Raw genomic sequence first — 19,567 nt, 5'->3', positions numbered from 1 at the left:
CCATCATTTGTGTCAGTGGGAGGATTAGTGCCCCATCATTGGTGTCAGTGGGAGGAATAGTGTCCCATCATTGGTATCAGCAGGACGAATAGTGCCCCATCATTGGTGTCAGTGGGAGGAATAGTGCCCCATCACTGGTGTCAGTGGGAGGAATAGTGCCCCAAAGGTCAGATAAAGACAAACAATGCAGGTGGGAGACCACTGATGTAGAAAATGGAGCTGACACAATGAGTGCGGAATACTGTAGGTAATCTCCATCCTTCAGTGGGCAAGCCCATGATGCCATGCACTCAAAGCAGGGGTGGACTGACCATTTGGAAACTCGGGCACTGCCCGAGGGCCCGGGGTCAGTAGGGGGCCCCATGAGATGCCCCTGGTACCTTTTTCATAGGCTTTTTTGAGTTTGGGCAAGGACACAGGGGTCCCATGATCCCCTATTGCCCGGGGGCCCCATGAGTTGTCAGTCCGCCCCTGACTCAAAGTGTATTTCTTTTGTCTCAGAGATTCTGGTAGTAAGACATCCTACACCCACACCGAACATGATATATATATATTGCTACTCCCAAGCTCTTCCTTTACAGAAGCTGGGTGGATTCATTTTTGGTCAAACAGTGACTGCATCATATGATATGCAGCCATGGTTCAGGTATTCAAGTAGCCATGGGTGCTAGCAGAGGACCCATGCTGTTTATCGTGGTTGGGGGAATCTCTAGATAAGGATTGCTAGCCTCAAGCTGGCCGCAGATGGAGAAATCAATCGATTCCCCCATCAACACAGCCAGCGTTTGTGGAGGAATCCCTTCTGCTGAGCCATTGTGTTCTTCCAGAAAGAGAGGAGCAGGGGTGGACTGACCATTGGGGAACTCGGGCACTGACCGAGGGCCCGGGGTTAGTAGGGGGCCCCATGAGATGTCCCTGGTACCTTTCATAGGCTTTTTTGGGTGCGGTTTGAGTGTGGGCTAGGACACAGGGGCCCCATGATTCACTATTGCCCGGGGGCCCCATGAGTTGTCAGTCCGCCCCTGGAGGGGAGCCATCCTCGCATTTAGAATACAGTGATTATAGCTGCTATCAACAATTGCATGTAAAACCCAACAGGCTGGTTGTACCCAAGTCGATCGATCAATCTACTTGAGTACACTCAGCCTGTCCAGGGACGGACTGACAACTCATGGGGCCCCCGGGCAATAGGGGATCATGGGGCCCCTGTGTCCTTGCCCAAACTCAAAAAATCCTATGAAAAAGGTACCAGGGGCATCTCATGGGGCCCCCTACTGACCCTGGGCCCTCGGGCAGTGCCCGAGTTTCCAAATGGTCAGTCCTCCCCTGAGCCTGCCCATGCATGGTTCAAATCTCGGCCGGTCTCTGTTGAACCGTCTATGGCCAGCTTGACTTTTTAACTGCTTTTCCTGTCCATACTTCCACCGCCCAGCCTCCATTCAAAAATATCCCACGTAACCCTGGCAATGCTTTCCCCAAATCGGTGATATCATTTAGGAAACGACATCGTTCACACCTTTGCAGTTATTCTAATCTCAAAGGAAATGCTTCTGAGAAAATAAAAAGAGCGAGAGATGGGAAGTGAACATTTGTTTCTGAAAATGCTGGCCTCATGAATATTTTAATCCAAAATTAATTTTTAATCCAGAGACTTTGATTTGAAAGCAAAGAAGGATGTATGCTTGAGAGGAACATAAAATTTCTAATGATTTAAAACAAGTTTGGGCCGGAGATACTAGAATTCCATTATCAGCGCCTTGCGTTGTGATCACAGGATGTTAGATTCCTCTCGACGGAGTGAACATGATGTAAATCCCAGCTTGTTTGTTTTTTTTTGTTTTTTTTTTGCAGTTAAAAGGGAATTTATTATACAATTTTTGGAGCATTCAAAAATATGTAACGGTTCCTCTTATTAATCATTCATTCATTGTTCATTTAATATTTATATGAAAAGTATTGTTATGACGAGTAATAGTTTAGGGATCACGGGTGTTTCGTGTATTTTATATACGCTTTCTCTATATAATTTGGATTTTTATTTTAATGTCACGGGTATAGCTGGTTTTAGATGTAATAATAATCACAATGGGATAAAGACATAATACAATACATTGTATGGCAAAAGGTTTTCGGACACCTACTGTAGGGCCAAATTATTATTATTATTATTATAACTACGAGTTTATATAGCGCCAAAGGGTTTGCTCAACGCTGTACAATAGGGGGGACAATACATGGCACAGTACAACAACAACAAACAGCGTACGAGGGGTAAGAGGGCCCTACTCTTACGAGCTTACAATCTAGGAGGGAGGGGGTAAAGGTACAGTAGGAAGTGGCTGAGGGGGATGAAGTGGTGTGTGAACCCTTCCGAATGGCTGAGTTCAGTTGTTTCCAGTGAAGGGTATTGTAAATCCTACATCATACAAAGACATTGTAGACAATTGTGCTCTTCCAATCTTGTGGTAATAGTTTTGGAAAGACTCATGACTGTGCCTCAGTGTACAAAGCCAGCTCCATAGATACATGGTTTTGTGAGTTTGGTGTGAAGAAACGCACATGTTCTGCATAGTGCCCTGACCTCAACCCTACTGAACATTTTGATGAAGGGAATGCCAGTTGTGAGCAGGTCTTCTCACCCATCATCAGAACCTGACCTCAACCATACTAAACACCTATGGGATGACATGGAATGCCGATTGTGAGCCAGGTCTTTTGATTCAACATGAGCACCTCACCTCAACTCTACTGAACATTTTGATGAATGGAATGCCAGTTGTGAGCAGGTCTTCTCACCCATCATCAGAACCTGACCTCAACCATACTAAACACCGATGGGATGACATGGAATGGCAATTGTGAGCCAGGTCTTCTCATTCAACACGAGCACTTCACCTCAACCCTACTGAACATTTTGATGAATGGAATGCCAGTTGTGAGCAGGTCTTCTCACCCTTCATCAGAACCTGACCTCAACCATACTAAACACCTTTGGGATGACATGGAATGTCGATTGTAAGCAAGGTCTTCTCATTCAACATGAGCACCTCACCTCAACCATACTGAACACCTTTGGGATCAGCTCTTCTCTTCCAACATCAGTACCTGACCTCAAACCTACTGAACACCTTTGGGGTGAATTGGAATGCCAATTGCAAGCCACGTCTTCCCATCCAACATCAGTACCTGACCTCAACCCTATTGAACATCTTTGGAATCAGGTCTTCTCATCCAACATCAACGCCTCACATCAACCCTACTGAAAACCTCTGAGTTGACTTAAAATTCTGACTGTGAGCCAGATCTTCTTATTCAACATCAGCACCTGACCTAAACCCTACTGAACACCTTTGGGATCGGGTCTTCTCATCTGACTCACCTGACTTCAACCATAGTGAATGCCTTAGGAATCAGGTCTTCATACCCAACATCAGTAACTGACCTCGAGCCTACTGAACACCTTTGGGATGAATTGGAGTGCCAGTTGCGAGCCAGGTCTTCTCATCCAACATCAGTACCTGACTTCAACCCTATTGAACACCTTAGGGATCAGGACTTCTCACCCTGCATCAGTACCTGACCTCAAGCCTACTGAACACCTTTGAGATGAATTGGAGTGCAAGTTGCGTGCCAGGTCTTCTCATCAAACATCAGTACCTGACCTCAACTCTACTGAGCACCTTCGGGATTGGGTCTTCTCATCCAACATCAGTACCTGACTTCAACTATACTGAATGCCTTAAGGATCAGGTTTTCTTACCCAACAACTGTACCTGACCTCAAGCCTACTGAACACCTTTGGGATGAATTGGAGTGCCAGTTGCGAGCCAGGTCTTCTCATCCAACATCAGTGCCTGACCTCAACTCTACTGAGCACCTTTGGGATCGGGTCTTCTCATCCAACATCAGTACCTGACTTCACCCCTATTGAACACCTTAGGGATCAGGTCTTCTCATCCTGCATCAGTACCTAACCTCAAATCTACTGCACACCTTTGGGATGAATTGGAGTGCCCATTGGGAGCCAGGTTTTCACATCAAACATCAGTACCTGACCTCAACCCTACTGAACACAACTGAGATCAAGTCTTCTCATCTAATATAAATACCTGACCTCAACCCTGTTGAACACCTTTGGGATCAGGTCTTCTCATCCAACATCAGTACCTCATCTCAACTCCACTGAACACCTTTGGGATCAGGTCTTCTCATCCAACATCAGTACCTGACATCAACCCTACTGAACATCTTTGGGATGACTTGGAATGCTGATTGTGAGCCAAATCTTCTCATCCAACATCAGTCCCTGACCTCAACCCTACTGAACACCTTTGGAATCAGGTCATCTCATCCAACATCAGTACCTGACCACACATCTACTGAACACCTTTGGAATGAATTGGAATGCCGATTGCAGACCAGGTCTTCCCATCCAACATCAGTACCTGACCTCAACCCTATTGAACATCTTTGGAATCAGGTCTTCTCATCCAACCATCCTCAAACCTACTAGATACCTTTGGGGTGACTTGGAATGCCAATCTGGAGCCTGGTCTTCTCATCCAACAGCAGTACCTGACCTCACCAGGTCTTTTGGTTTCATTGGCACAAGTTCCCACAAACCCCTGCAAAAATCTTGCTGAAAATTGTCCCAGAAGAGAGGAAGTTGCCACAGCCACAAAGAGAGGTGGGGGCAAATTCATATTAATGACCATGGCTTTGGAATTGGATGTTGAACACTGTTATATAGGTATGATAATCATTTGTTCACCACCTTTTGGCAATATACTGTATATCAGGACTCTCAGGATAACTGGAAGTGGAGAAAAGTTCTAAAATAATAGCGGGTCAAAAACTGAATCACTATTACCTGTCAGGGTATGGACAGCCCTGTGCATGTTCTGAAACTGGCAATCCTGCTCCCTTAGTCCAAGGTCTATGAGCAACACTAACAAAAGTCGAGACCTACAAGGGCTTTCCAAACAACTTAAATGAGGATGTGTTCTAGATGGTGGATAAGACAAGGTTAGATGGAAGAGTGTTATCCCTCCACATATGAGGTACACTTCTGACATAAGGGACAAATGTTTGGGAGTAGCTCTTAGAAGGTAAGCTAGCCATACATGGGGAAACTGAACCAATTCCCCCATCCATACATCCCCCAATTCACGCCATCCACACATTAAATGTGGGTACGGGAATTCTCCCTGTTTCATTGTATTGGCTGTAAGCACCATAGGAGCAGTCTGGTTCCTACTGATCTGGCCAAATTTCGATCCATATATGGTAAATTTCAAATTCAACTGAACTTGTTCTGTAATGTTGAAGATGTTTTGCAGCTCATCCAAGCATTCCTCAGTTCTAATGAATGTCAGGAACCTACCAGTATTTACAGCTAAGAGGGGTAACTCAGTCACCCTAATCCAATCACCATTGAATGTGTCAAAGAAGATGTTAATTGTCATGAAGAACATACCAAGAGGTGTGAAAGTTTTTGAAACCACCCCTTTCTAATTACATTATCCAGTCACCATGGTGCCATGAAGTCTAGGACCCGCGTTATTTCTTTGAGGCACATGGCTTAACGTGTGAATTGTTTTCAAATCATCAGGGAAGAGATGGTTATTAAAAACAGCATTCTATGTGGGTTACAAATGCTGTTGAAGGCCCTCATTAAACAAAGAAAGCTCCTTGGGTGAGCGTGGAAACATCTTCAACATCACAGAACAGGTTTAGCTGAATACAAATACCTACTATTAGCTATACCATGACCTGGATCAAATAGAAACTCGTGTCCTGGAGGAGGATTTGTTGATGACATTTTTTGGCAGGGGACATATTTATCAGTAGACCATGACAAAAGATGTAAATCCGTAACCCTTCCTCGCTCACTCTCTTCCTCTCAATGCCTATGGTATTTTCCTTTAAATGGGGGTATTCTAGTTTACCTACAGATTCCCTCACATCTTGAATCCATCGATAATTAAAATCTCACACCTTTTATCTCATTATGGTCCTTTTATCCTTAGACAGACAGATGGTCCTGATAATTGCAAAAGCATGCCTTAGGACGGAGAGACGGTAAAGGGTACTGACAATGTAGGCCACACAACTGTGGTGCATACCAGAGGATGTATGAAAACAAAGGAATCACAGAGGTGTACAAGGGGCACACTTGGAGATATGGAACACTCTGGGGTGCACTTGGAGTCATTAGAGGACACGGAATGTTCTGGGGTACACTTGGAATTACAGAACATTCTGGGCTACTCAGAGAACACTGGAGACATTGAGGCACACTGGTGCGTATTGGAGATACTGAGGTGCACAAGATGTGAAGGTCAGAGCCCCTCATTGCAATGGTGAGTACCCCTAATGATGGTCAGTACCCCTCAGTGCAGTGGTCAATGAATCCCAATGGTGGTCGGTGCTCCCCTGTGGTGGTCAGTGCTCCTCAATGCAGTAATCAATGCCCCTGATGATGGTCAATGCTCCCCTGTTGTGGTCAGTGTCCTCAGTGTGGTGGTCAATGCCCCTGACTGTGGTCAGTGCCTCCCTGTGATGGTCCGTGCTCCTCAATGCAGTGGTCAATAACCCTAATGATGGTCAATGCCCCTTGTGATGGTCACTGTCCCTCAATGCAGTGGTCAATTCTGTTGATGATGGTCACTGCTCTCCTGTGCTGGTCAGTGCCCCTTAATGCAGTGGTTAATGCCCCTGACTATGGTCAGTGCCCCCCTGTGATGGTCAATGCAATTGTCATCGAACCTAATGATGGTCAATGGTCCCTTGTGGTGGTCAGTGCACCTCAATGCAGAGGTCAATGTCCCTGATGGTGGTCAGTGCCCCTTTGTGGTGGCCAGTGCCCTTAAATGCAGTGGTCAATGTTCCTGACTACGGTCATTACCCCCCTGTGATGATCAGTGTTCCTCAATGCAGTGGTCAATGCCCCTGACAATGGTCAGTGCCCCCTGTGATGGTCAGTGTCCCTCAATACAATGGTCAGTGACCCTAATGATGGTCAGTGTTCCCATGTGGTGGTCAGTGTACCTCAATGCAGTGGTCAATGTCCTTGATGGAGGTCAGGGGTCCCTTGTGGTGATCAGTGCCCCTCAATGCAGTGGCTAATGCCCCTGATGATGGTCAGTGCTACCTGTGCTTGTCAGTTTCCCTCAATGTATTGGTCAATGCACCTGATGGTGGTCAGTGCTCCCTTGTGGTGGCCAGTGCCCATAAATGCAGTGATCAATGTTCCTGACTATGGTCAGTGCCCCCCTGTGATGGTCAGTGTCCCTCAATGCAGTGGTCAGTGACCCGAATGATAATCAGTGTCCCCATGTGCTGGTCATTGCAGCTTAATGCAGTGGTCAATGTCCCTGACAAAGTTCAGAGGCCCCTTGTGGTGTTCAGTGTCCCTCAATGCAGTGGTCATGCCCCTGATGATGGTCAGTGCCACCTGTGCTGGCATGTGCCCCTCAATGCAGTGGTTAATGCCTCTAATGATGGTCATTGCTACACTGTGGTGGTCAGTGCACCTCAATACAGCAATAGTCAATGCCCCTGACGGTGGTCAGTGCCCCTCAATGCAGTGGTCATTTTCCCTGCAGTGCTCCCCTGTGGTGGTCAGTGCTCTTTAAGGCAGTGGCTAACTCCCCTGATGATGGTCAATGCCCTCTTATGGTTGTCAGTGCCTATCAATGTAGTGGTCAATGTCCTTGATGATGGTCAGTTCAGTTCCCCCCCCCCTTCCTGTAATGGCCAGAGCGCCTCTAAGCAATGATCAATTCCCTGATGATGGTCAGTACCCACTTGTCATGGTCAGTATTCTGTGCCCCTCCCCCTTCCATTAGGGCAGTGGTTCTCAACCTTCCTAATGCCGCGACCCTTTCATACAGTTCCTCATGTTGTGGTGACCCCCAACCATAAAATTATTTACCCAGTAATTATAATTCATGAGTGTCGTTTTACCTCCAATACTGCTGCTATCAGCACAGTAGCTGCTTTCAACACAGTAGCTGCTTTTAACAGAGTAGCTGCTTTCAACACAGCAGCTGCTTTCTACACAGTAGCTGCTCTTTACACATCGGAAATATGTGTTTTCTGATGGTCTTAGGGGACCCCTGTGAAAGGGTCGTTCGACCCCCAAAGGGGTCGCAACCCACAGGTTGAGAACCACTGCATTAGGGGCTAGTGGGAGCAGTGTGTACTCACCAGTCCAGGTTCCACACAACTACCAGGCCTGAGCTTGTGTCACCAGGCTGGGACTATAGGCAGGGGCATATTTACCATGAGGCAAACAAGGCGTTTGCCTAGTGCGCCATTTTTAAGGAAGGTGGCAATGATGCCCCCCTTCCGCTGACATCCGCCTAGCTGTCCTCCACTCCTCTCCCCCTGGGTGATCGGTGATATGATCCCCCCATGTTCCAGCACCGCCCCACCTACCTCTGGGTCTGCCTGCAGCGAGATCACCAAGGAGCCGGAGAGCAGCCATCCGGGCACAGCACAGCTCCTAGGACCGGAGTGTAAGAAGAGGGTGTGGCTGGAGGAAGGGATCCTTGGAGGTCATCCTTCTTTATAACTGCCAGGTGAGGGGAACAATCGGACAGCATCTCTTTCTTTCTTTCTTTCTTTCTTTCTTTCTTTCTTTCTTTCTTTCTTTCTTTCCTTCTCTCTGTTTCTCTTCCTTTCTTTCTTTCTTTCTCTCTCTCTCTTCTTTCCTTCTCTCTCTCTCTCTCTCTCTCCTTTCCTTCTTTCTTTCTTTTTCTTTCCTTCCTCTTTCTCTCTCTCTCTCCCCCCTCTCTCCCTGACTCTTTCTTTCTTTCTTTCTTTCTTTCTTTCTTTCTTTCTTTCTTTCTTTCTTTCTTTCTTTCTCTCTGTTTATTCTTTCTTTCTTTCTTTCTTTCTTTCTTTCTTTCTTTCTTTCTTTCTTTCTTTCTTTCTTTCTTTCTTTCTTTCTTTCTTCTTTCTTTCTTTCTTTCTCTCTCTCTTCTTTCCTTCTCTCTCTCTCTCTCTCCTTTCTTTCTTTTTCTTTCCTTCCTCTTTCTCTCTCTCTCCCTCCCTCTCTCCCTGACTCTTTCTTTTTCTTTCTTTCTTTCTTTCTTTCTTTCTTTCTTTCTTTCTTTCTTTCTTTCTTTCTTTCTTTCTTTCTTTCTTTCTTTCTTTCTTTCTTTCTTTCTTTCTTTCTCAGTCTATTGTTGCTCATGCTATATATCTTTCCTCCATAGGTCCCCCATAGGCACCTTGCAAGCCTACAGGAGGGTGGAGCTGCAACTTGAAGAGGGTGGAGCTGCGGATGGCGGAGGGCGAATGGGAGTGGTGGTGGATATTCAGATTCAGATTGCAGCAGGAATGATGGTCTCATGACTCTTCATTGTCCAATCACAGTATGGGGGGTCAGAGAACTGACCAATCTGCATTGTTGAACTGCAGTAGAGAGAAGTAAGGTCCCTGGCTGTGCCCTCTGTCGGGAATGAGTAAATCTGAAAACTAGAGGGACAGAAATATAGATACTTTGGCAGGTAAAATACATTCGGCGTATGCTTAGGAACGCCCACTTGTCCAGATTGACACCCATCAAGGCTAAATCTCCCACGATCCAGCTCATGGCTTGCATCAGCACTGAGAGCTCTTGAGTTCTGAGCCAGGGCAGTGTGCTGTTATCAGGAAGCCACGTGCAGCATCCTACTGGCCCCTCCCACCAGCCATGATCTGCCCGCACTGCATAGAGAAGCACAGAGATCCGGTGATGACATCACTGGGTCTATAGCAAGGTATGTACAAAGAACAGAAAGATTTGATTTAAAAATTAAATGATCATGCAGGCGGGGAGGGAGATTTGTTGCACACTAATGCCCACCCCACGTTGGTGGCAATCAGCGGGCAGCACTTAGAAAGTGATGCGAAATCAATCGATGTAAAAATCGGGCATACACAGGAGGGTACACCAAGGAGCGCTGATGTAGAAAATCATAGTAACACATAATGAGGAAAACGAATGCCGCCCCGTCATTGAAGGATGAGCTGTAATTGGCTGCTATAGGTGACCACAGGCTGCAGATGAATGTCGCCCCTTCTCATCGCCATAGCAAACAAGCCGTCATTGTATTCATCGGGAAAAGATTCGATTTGCATATGATCTCATTGCATTCTGGTACCACCGATCCCTCAGGCATTTCATGACCTAATGCGGGTGATTTAACACCTGAAATGATGCAATGCGCTGTAACCAATCCGAGAGCCATCAATAACCCCATGTGACCGCGCCGGAACGCCCGCCATCCAGACCACACTCTGATGTGCAGGATTCATTTAAAGGGACCCCAACTGTCACTCCTTGTGCCCTACAGAAGACCCCATTGGCTTTAACCTCTTGCTGCCCACGTGGGACAATCCCTGCACCTTCACACCTCAGATCACCCCAATTCCTGTACCTTCACACCTCGGATCACCCCAAATCCTGCACCTTCACACCTCGGATCACCCCAATCCCTGCACCTTCACACCTCAGATCACCCCAATTCCTGCACTTTCACACCTCAGATCACCCCAATTCCTGCACCTTCAAACCTCAGATCACCCCAATTCCTGCACCTTCACACCTCAGATCAACCCAATCCCTGCACCTTCACACCTCAGATCAACCCAATCCCTGCACCTTCACACCTCAGATCCCCCCAATTCCTGCACCTTCACACCTCAGATCCCCCCAATTCCTGCACCTTCACACCTCAGATCACCCCAATTCCTGCACCTTCACACCTCGGATCACCCCAAATCCTGCACCTTCACACCTCGGATCACCCCAATCCCTGCACCTTCACACCTCAGATCCCCCCAATTCCTGCACTTTCACTTCTCAGATTCCCCCAATCCCTGCACCTTCACACCTCAGATCCCCCCAATTCCTGCACCTTCACACCTCAGATCCCCCCAATTCCTGCACCTTCACACCTCAGATCCCCCCAATTCCTGCACCTTCACACCTCAGATCACCCCAATTCCTGCACCTTCACACCTCGGATCACCCCAAATCCTGCACCTTCACACCTCGGATCACCCCAATCCCTGCACCTTCACACCTCAGATCACCCCAATTCCTGCACCTTCACACCTCAGGTCACCCCAATTCCTGCACCTTCACACCTCGGATCACCCCAATTCCTGCACCTTCACACCTCAGATCACCCCAATTCCTGCACCTTCACACCTCAGATCACCCCAATTCCCGCACCTTCACACCTCAGATCCCCTAAATTCCTGCACCTTCACACCTCAGATCAACCCAATCCCTGCACCTTCACACCTCAGATCACCCCAATTCCCGCACCTTCACACCTCAGATCCCCTAAATTCCTGCACTTTCACTTCTCAGATTCCCCCAATCCCTGCACCTTCACACCTCAGATCACCCCAATTCCTGCACCTACACACCTCAGATCCCCCCAATTCCTGCACCTTCACACCTCAGATCACCCCAATTCCTGCACCTTTACTTCTCAGAATCCCCCAAATCTTGCACCTTCTCTTCTCAGATCTCCCCAATTCCTGCACCTTCACACCTCAGATCACCCCAATTTCTGCAGCTTCACACCTCAGATCACCCCAATTCCTGCACCTTCACACCTCAGATCACCCCAATTCCTTCACCTTCACACCTCAGATCACCCCAATTACTGAACCTTCACACCTCGCATCACCCCAATTCCTGCAACTTCACACCTCAGATCACCCCAATTCCTGCACCTTCACACCTCAGATCACCCCAATCCCTGCAACTTCACTTCTCAGCTCACCCCAATTCCCGCACCTTCACACCTCAGATCACCCCAATCCCTGCACCTTCACTTCTCAGAATCTCCCAGTTCCTGTACCTTAACTTCTCAGATCACCCCAATCCCTGCACCTTCACACCTCATATCACCCCAATTCCTGCACCTTCACTTCTCAGATCACCCCAATCCCTGCACCTTCACACCTCATATCATCCCAATTCCTGCACCTTCACTTCTCAGATCACCCCAATCCCTGCACCTTCACACCTCAGATCACCCCAATTCCTGCACCTTCACTTCTCAGAATCCCCCAATCCCTGCACCTTTACACCTCAGATCACCCCAATTCCTGCACCTTCACTTCTCAGAATCCCCCAGTTCCTGCACCTTCACACCTCAGATCACCCCAATTTCTGCAGCTTCACACCTCAGATCACCCCAATTCCTGCACCTTCACACCTCAGATCACCCCAATTCCTTCACACCTCAGATCACCCCAATTACTGAACCTTCACACCTCGCATCACCCCAATTCCTGCACCTTCACACCTCAGATCACCCCAATCCCTGCAACTTCACTTCTCAGCTCACCCCAATTCCCGCACCTTCACACCTCAGATCACCCCAATTCCTGCACCTTCACACCTCAGATCACCCCAATTCCTGCACCTTCACTTCTCAGAATCCCCCAGTTCCTGCAACTTCACTTCTCAGATCACCCCAATCCCTGCACCTTCACACCTCAGATCACCCCAATTCCTGCACCTTCACTTCTCAGAATCCCCCAATCCCTGCACCTTCACACCTCAGATCACCCCAATTCCTGCACCTTCACACCTCAGATCACCCCAATTCCTGCAACTTCACACCTCAGATCACCCCAATTCCTGCACCTTCACACCTCAGATCACCCCAATCCCTGCAACTTCACTTCTCAGCTCACCCCAATTCCCGCACCTTCACACCTCAGATCACCCCAATCCCTGCACCTTCACACCTCAGATCACCCCAATTCCTGCACCTTCACACCTCAGATCACCCCAATTCCAGCACCTTCACTTCTCAGCTCACCCCAATTCCCGCACCTTCACACCTCAGATCACCCCAATCCCTGCAACTTCACTTCTCAGCTCACCCCAATTCCCGCACCTTCACACCTCAGATCACCCCAATCCCTGCACCTTCACACCTCAGATCACCCCAATTCCTGCACCTTCACACCTCAGATCACCCCAATTCCAGCACCTTCACTTCTCAGCTCACCCCAATTCCCGCACCTTCACACCTCAGATCACCCCAATCCCTGCACCTTCACACCTCAGATCACCCCAATTCCAGCACCTTCACTTCTCAGAATCCCCCAGTTCCTGCAACTTCACTTCTCAGATCACCCCAATCCCTGCACCTTCACACCTCAGATCACCCCAATTCCTGCACCTTCACACCTCAGATCACCCCAATTCCTGCAACTTCACACCTCAGATCACCCCAATTCCCGCACCTTCACACCTCGGATCACCCCAATTCCTGCACCTTCACACCTCAGATCACCCCAATCCCTGCACCTTCACACCTCAGATCACCCCAATTCCTGCACCTTCACTTCTCAGAATCTCCCAGTTCCTGTACCTTCACTTCTCAGATCACCCCAATCCCTGCACCTTCACACCTCATATCATCCCAATTCCTGCACCTTCACTTCTCAGATCACCCCAATCCCTGCACCTTCACACCTCATATCACCCCAATTCCTGCACCTTCACTTCTCAGATCACCCCAATTCTCAGATCACCCCAATTCACTTCTCAGAATCCCCCAATCCCTGCACCTTCACACCTCAGATCACCCCAATTCCTGCACCTTCACTTCTCAGAATCCCCCAGTTCCTGCACCTTCACACCTCAGATCACCCCAATTTCTGCAGCTTTACACCTCAGATCACCCCAATTCCTGCACCTTCACACCTCAGATCACCCCAATTCCTTCACACCTCAGATCACCCCAATTACTGAACCTTCACACCTCGCATCACCCCAATTCCTGCAAATTCACACCTCAGATCACCCCAATTCCTGCACCTTCACACCTCAGATCACCCCAATTCCTGCAACTTCACACCTCAGATCACCCCAATTCCTGCACCTTCACACCTCAGATCACCCCAATCCCTGCACCTTCACACCTCAGATCACCCCAATTCCTGCACCTTCACTTCTCAGAATCCCCCAGTTCCTGCAACTTCACACCTCAGATCACCCCAATTCCTGCACCTTAACTTCTCAGAATCCCCCAGTTCCTGCACCTTCACACCTCAGATCACCCCAATTCCTTCACCTTCACACCTCAGATCACCCCAATTACTGAACCTTCACACCTCGCATCACCCCAATTTCTGCAAATTCACACCTCAGATCACCCCAATCCCTGCAACTTCACTTCTCAGCTCACCCCAATTCCCGCACCTTCACACCTCAGATCACCCCAATCCCTGCACCTTCACACCTCAGATCACCCCAATTCCTGCACCTTCACTTCTCAGAATCCCCCAGTTCCTGTACCTTCACTTCTCAGATCACCCCAATCCCTGCACCTTCACACCTCATATCACCCCAATTCCTGCACCTTCACTTCTCAGATCACCCCAGTCCCTGCACCTTCACATCTCAGATCACCCCAATTCCTGCACCTTCACTTCTCAGAATCCCCCAATCCCTGCACCTTCACACCTCAGATCACCCCAATTCCTGCACCTTCACTTCTCAGAATCCCCCAGTTCCTGCACCTTCACACCTCAGATCACCCCAATTTCTGCAGCTTCACACCTCAGATCACCCCAATTCCTGCACCTTCACTCCTCAGATCAGCCCAATTACTGAACCTTCACACCTCAGATCATCCCAATTCCTGCACCTTCACACCTCAGATCACCCCAATTCCTGCACCTTCACACCTCAGATCACCCCAATTCCCGCACCTTCACACCTCACTTCACCCCAATTCCTGCACCTTCACACCTCGGATCACCCCAATTCCTGTACCTTCACACCTCGGATCACCCCAATTCCTGTACCTTCACACCTCAGATCACCCCAATTCCTGTACCTTCACAGCTCAGATCACCCAAATTCCTGCACCTTCACACCTCAGATCACCCCAATTCCTGCACCTTCACACCTCAGATCACCCCAATTCCCGCACCTTCACACCTCACTTCACCCCAATTCCTGCACCTTCACACCTCGGATCACCCCAATTCCTGTACCTTCACACCTCGGATCACCCCAATTCCTGTACCTTCACACCTCAGATCACCCCAATTCCTGTACCTTCACACCTCGGATCACCCTAAATCCTGCACCTTCACACCTCGCATCACAACAATTCCTGCACCTTCACACCTCAAATCACCCCAATCCCTGCACCTTCACACCTCAGATCACCCCAATTCCTGCACCTTCACACCTCGGATCACCCCAATTCCTGCACCTTCACACCTCAGATCTCCCCAATTCCTTCACCTTCACACCTCAGATCACCCAACTTCCCGCACCTTCACACGTCGCATCACCCCAATTCCTGCACCTTCACACCTTGCATCACCCCAATTCCTGCACCTTCACACGTCGCATCACCCCAATTCCTGCACCTTCACACGTCGCATCACCCCAATTCCTGCCCCTTCACACGTCGCATCAACCCAATTCCTGCACCTTCACACGTCGCATCACCCCAATTCCTGCACCTTCACGCCTCAGATCACCCCAATCCCTGCACCTTCACATCTCGGATCACCCCAATCCCTGCACCTTCACATCTCAGATGACCCCAATTCCTGCACCTTCACATCTCGGATCACCCCAATTCCTGCACCTTCACACCTCAGATCACCCCAATCCCTGCACCTTCACACCTCAGATCACCCCAATTCCTGCACCTTCACACCTCAGATCACCCCAATTCCTGAACCTTCACACCTCAGATCACCCCAATTCCTGCACCTTCACTTCTCAGATCCCCCCAATTCCTGCACCTTCACACCTCAGATCACCCCAATCCCTGCACCTTCACACCTCAGATCACCCCAATCCCTGCAACTTCACTTCTCAGATCACCCCAATTCCTGAAACTTCACACCTCGGATCACCCCAATTCCTTCACCATCGCACCTCAGATCTCCCCCTTGACCTTCACACCTCAGACCACCCCAATCCCTGCACCTTCACTTCTCAGATCACCCCAATTCCTGCACCTTCACACCTCAGATCACCCCAATCCCTGTACCTTCACACCTCAGATCACCCCAATTCCTGAACCTTCACACCTCGGATCACCCCAATTCCTGCACCTTCACACCTCAGATCACCCCAATTCCTTCAATATCGCACCTCAGATCTCACCAATTCCTTGACCTTCACACCTCAGATCACCCCAATTCCTGCACCTTCACACCTCAGATCACCCCAATTCCTGCACCTTCATACCTCGCATCACCTCAATTCCTGCACCTTCACACCTCAGATCACCCCAATTCCTGAACCTTCACACTTTGGATCACCCCACTTCCCGCACCTTCACACCTCAGATCACCCCAATTCCTGCACCTTCACACCTCAGATCTCCCCAATTCCTTCACCTTCACACCTCAGATCACCCAACTTCCCACACCTTCACACCTCGCATCACCCCAATTCCTGCACCTTCACATGTCGCATCACCCCAATTCCTGCACCTTCACACCTCGCATCACCCCAATTCCTGCATCTTCATACCTCGGAAAACCACAATTCCCGCACCTTCACACCTCAGATCACCCCAATTCCCGCATCTTCACACCTCAGATCACCCCAATTCCTGCATCTTCATTCCTCGGATCACCCCAATTCACGCACCTTCACACCTCAGATCACCCCAATTCCCGCATCTTCACACCTCAGCTCTCTCCAGCTCCTGCCCATAAGAATGTGTCCCGCGGGGCCCCTCGGTGAAGGCACCTCGCCGTCTTCCCTTATATAATAGAGGGACACTTTCAGCCGCGGTTGTTGCGGTTGGCTTTTCCTGTGACCACAATCCTCTATGAGACCCTTCCAGGGCGGAGCGTTTCCCTCACCCGCGTACTACTTTGTGTTCAATTCTCTGGGACGGGGGATCCGGGGCTCCTGCGTGTCGTGTAAACATAGCAACCGGCTAGCAACTCCACCTCGGATTTTTTACTGGACGATAAGCCGGCAATAACCTCAAGCAGAAAAGTCCTTTAAAGTCCCATAAATTCCCGATTTATATGTCCGGCATCCCCAGTCCGCACACACGGCTCTATTACCCTGTCACATCGTTCCTGACTTCACCCTTGTCAGCAGGATTTCCCTTTTTTTCTTTTCTTTTTTTTTTTTAAACCCCTGCTGCCTACCAAGATCTCATATTTATTACCCGAAATATAATCAATACCTTAAAGAAGAACTCCGGACTAAAATTAGTCCCTGTACAGCAGAGCGCATACGGAGGGAGGGAGAAGCAGCACAAGGTGCCGATCAGTTGTTCTGCAGTAAAAGGAGCATGCTGATAGGAGGAGAGGGCGGAGTAAGTGAGATGCGCTCATTAACGTGCTGCTTCTCGTTTCTTGTTCTTTCTTATTTTTTTTTGTAATGCAGGTACCTACCTTTAATTTGGTACCAGCCTCTTGCAGTCCCTGTACTGCAGAGCTCAGATGGGGAGAGGGAGAAGCAGTAAAAAGAGCTGAGCAGTTGTTCTGCAGTAAAATAAATAAATACATAAAATAATGTATTTATTAAATAAAGATAACCACATGTAGAATAAAAATAACAATTTCATAATATTGAGTTATAACTAAAAATAATGACATGTAAAATAATAAATAAAATAAATAAAAATAATATATAAAATAATGTATTTATTAAATAAAGATAATAGCATGTAGAATAAAAATAATACATTAATAATATTATTGAGTTATAACTAAAAATAATGACATGTAAAATAATAAATAAAATAAATAAAAATAATATATAAAATAATGTATTTATTAAATAAAGATAATAACATATAGAATAAAAAATAATACATTAATAATATTATTGAGTTATAACTAAAAATAATGACATGTAAAATAATAAATAAAATAAATAATAATAATATATAAAATAATGTATTTATTAAACAAAGATAATAACATATAGAATAAAAATAATAAATTAATAATATTGAGTTATAGCTAAAAATAATAACATAAAATAATAAATAAAATAAATAATAATACATAATATATAAAATAATGCATTTATTAAATTAAAATAATAATGCAAAGAGAAGGAGAGAGCAGGGTGAGAGAGATGAGCTCATTTGTCTGCTTCTTCTCCTTTCACTGTCTAGTCTCAGGCTGGGGAAGGTCAAGACCTGTATGAGTTGCTGAGTTGCAGCAGGAAAAAAAAAAATTGGCCTCCTGCACTGACAGGCAGGTCTGTGCTCTATGACAAAGCTGTGTAAATCTCAGGACTGGATGGAAAGAAATAGCAATCCTTTGACAGGCAAAAGAGCTGCCTTCTGAGTATTTCATCTGTGTGTTTAGCTGTTTGTCCATAATTTAGATTAACAAAAAAAAACCCTAAAAAATAAAAATGTATTTAAAAAAAGTATAATTAATTAATTTAAAAGAAGTAAAGGCAAAAATTCTTATCTGTGTACTGTAAATAACTGCCGGTTTTAAAATAAAAATAATATATAAAATAGAAATAAGAAAATATAAAATAAATAAATAATATTAAATAATAAACACAAGAATGTATTTGATGATAATAACAACAACAATAATAGTATATAAAATAAAATAAATAAATAAATATCGAATAGTAAATAAAGTAACATATGTATTAAAGAAAAATAATAAATAAATAATACATAATAAATAAAATAATGTATTTATTAAATAAATAATAAAATAAAAATACTAAATAAAATAAAGAAATATATATTTTTCTATCTATCTATCTATCTATCTATCTATCTATCTATCTATCTATCTATTATCTATCTATTATCTATCTATCTATCTATCTATCTATCTATCTATCTATCTATTATCTATCTATCTATCATCTATCTATCTATCTATTATCTATCTATCTATCTATCTATCTATCTATCTATCTATCTATCTATCTATCTATCTATTATCTGTCTATCTATCTATCTATCTATCTATCTATCTATTATCTATCTATCTATCTATCTATCTATCTATCTATTATCTATCTATCTATCTATCTATCTATCTATCTATCTATTATCTATCTATCTATCTATCTATCTATTATCTATCTATCTATCTATCTATCTATCTATCTATCTATCTATCTATCTATCTATTATCTATCTATCTATCTATCTATCTATCTATCTATTATCTATCTATCTATTATCTATCTATCTATCTATCTATCTATCTATCTATCTATCTATCATCTATCTATCTATCTATCTATCTATTATCTATCTATCTATCTATCTATCTATCCATCTATTATCTATCTATCTATCTATCTATCTATCTATCTATCTATTATCTATCTATCTATCTAACTATCTATCTATCTATCTATCTATCTATCTATCTATTATCTATCTATCTATCTATCTAACTATCTATTATCTATCTATCTATCTATCTATCTATCTATCTATTATCTATCTATCTATCTATCTATCTATCTATTATCTATCTATCTATCTATCTATCTATCTATCTATCTATTATCTATCTATCTATCTATTATCTATCTATCTAT

At 45.9% G+C, this 19,567-nt stretch overlaps 1 long non-coding RNA gene across 1 annotated transcript in view; it reads right to left on the bottom strand.

The window, feature by feature from the left end:
• LOC149456067 (uncharacterized) overlaps nt 1–10,179 on the bottom strand; it is a 37,295-nt gene extending 27,116 nt beyond the window's left edge. Inside the window, exon 1 of the long non-coding RNA XR_016313965.1 lies at nt 8,443–10,179. This is a non-coding gene — a long non-coding RNA (uncharacterized LOC149456067). The remainder of the gene's footprint in view (nt 1–8,442) is intronic.
• Nucleotides 10,180–19,567: the final 9,388 nt, after the last annotated feature.

This window comes from Staurois parvus, unplaced genomic scaffold, assembly GCF_062004578.1.
Source record: "Staurois parvus isolate SC_StPar_1 unplaced genomic scaffold, SC_StPar_1.0 ptg000377l, whole genome shotgun sequence".
NCBI lineage: Eukaryota > Metazoa > Chordata > Amphibia > Anura > Ranidae > Staurois > Staurois parvus.
Note: the sequence above shows the minus strand (reverse complement) of the source record. Positions and strands in the feature narration are given on the sequence as shown.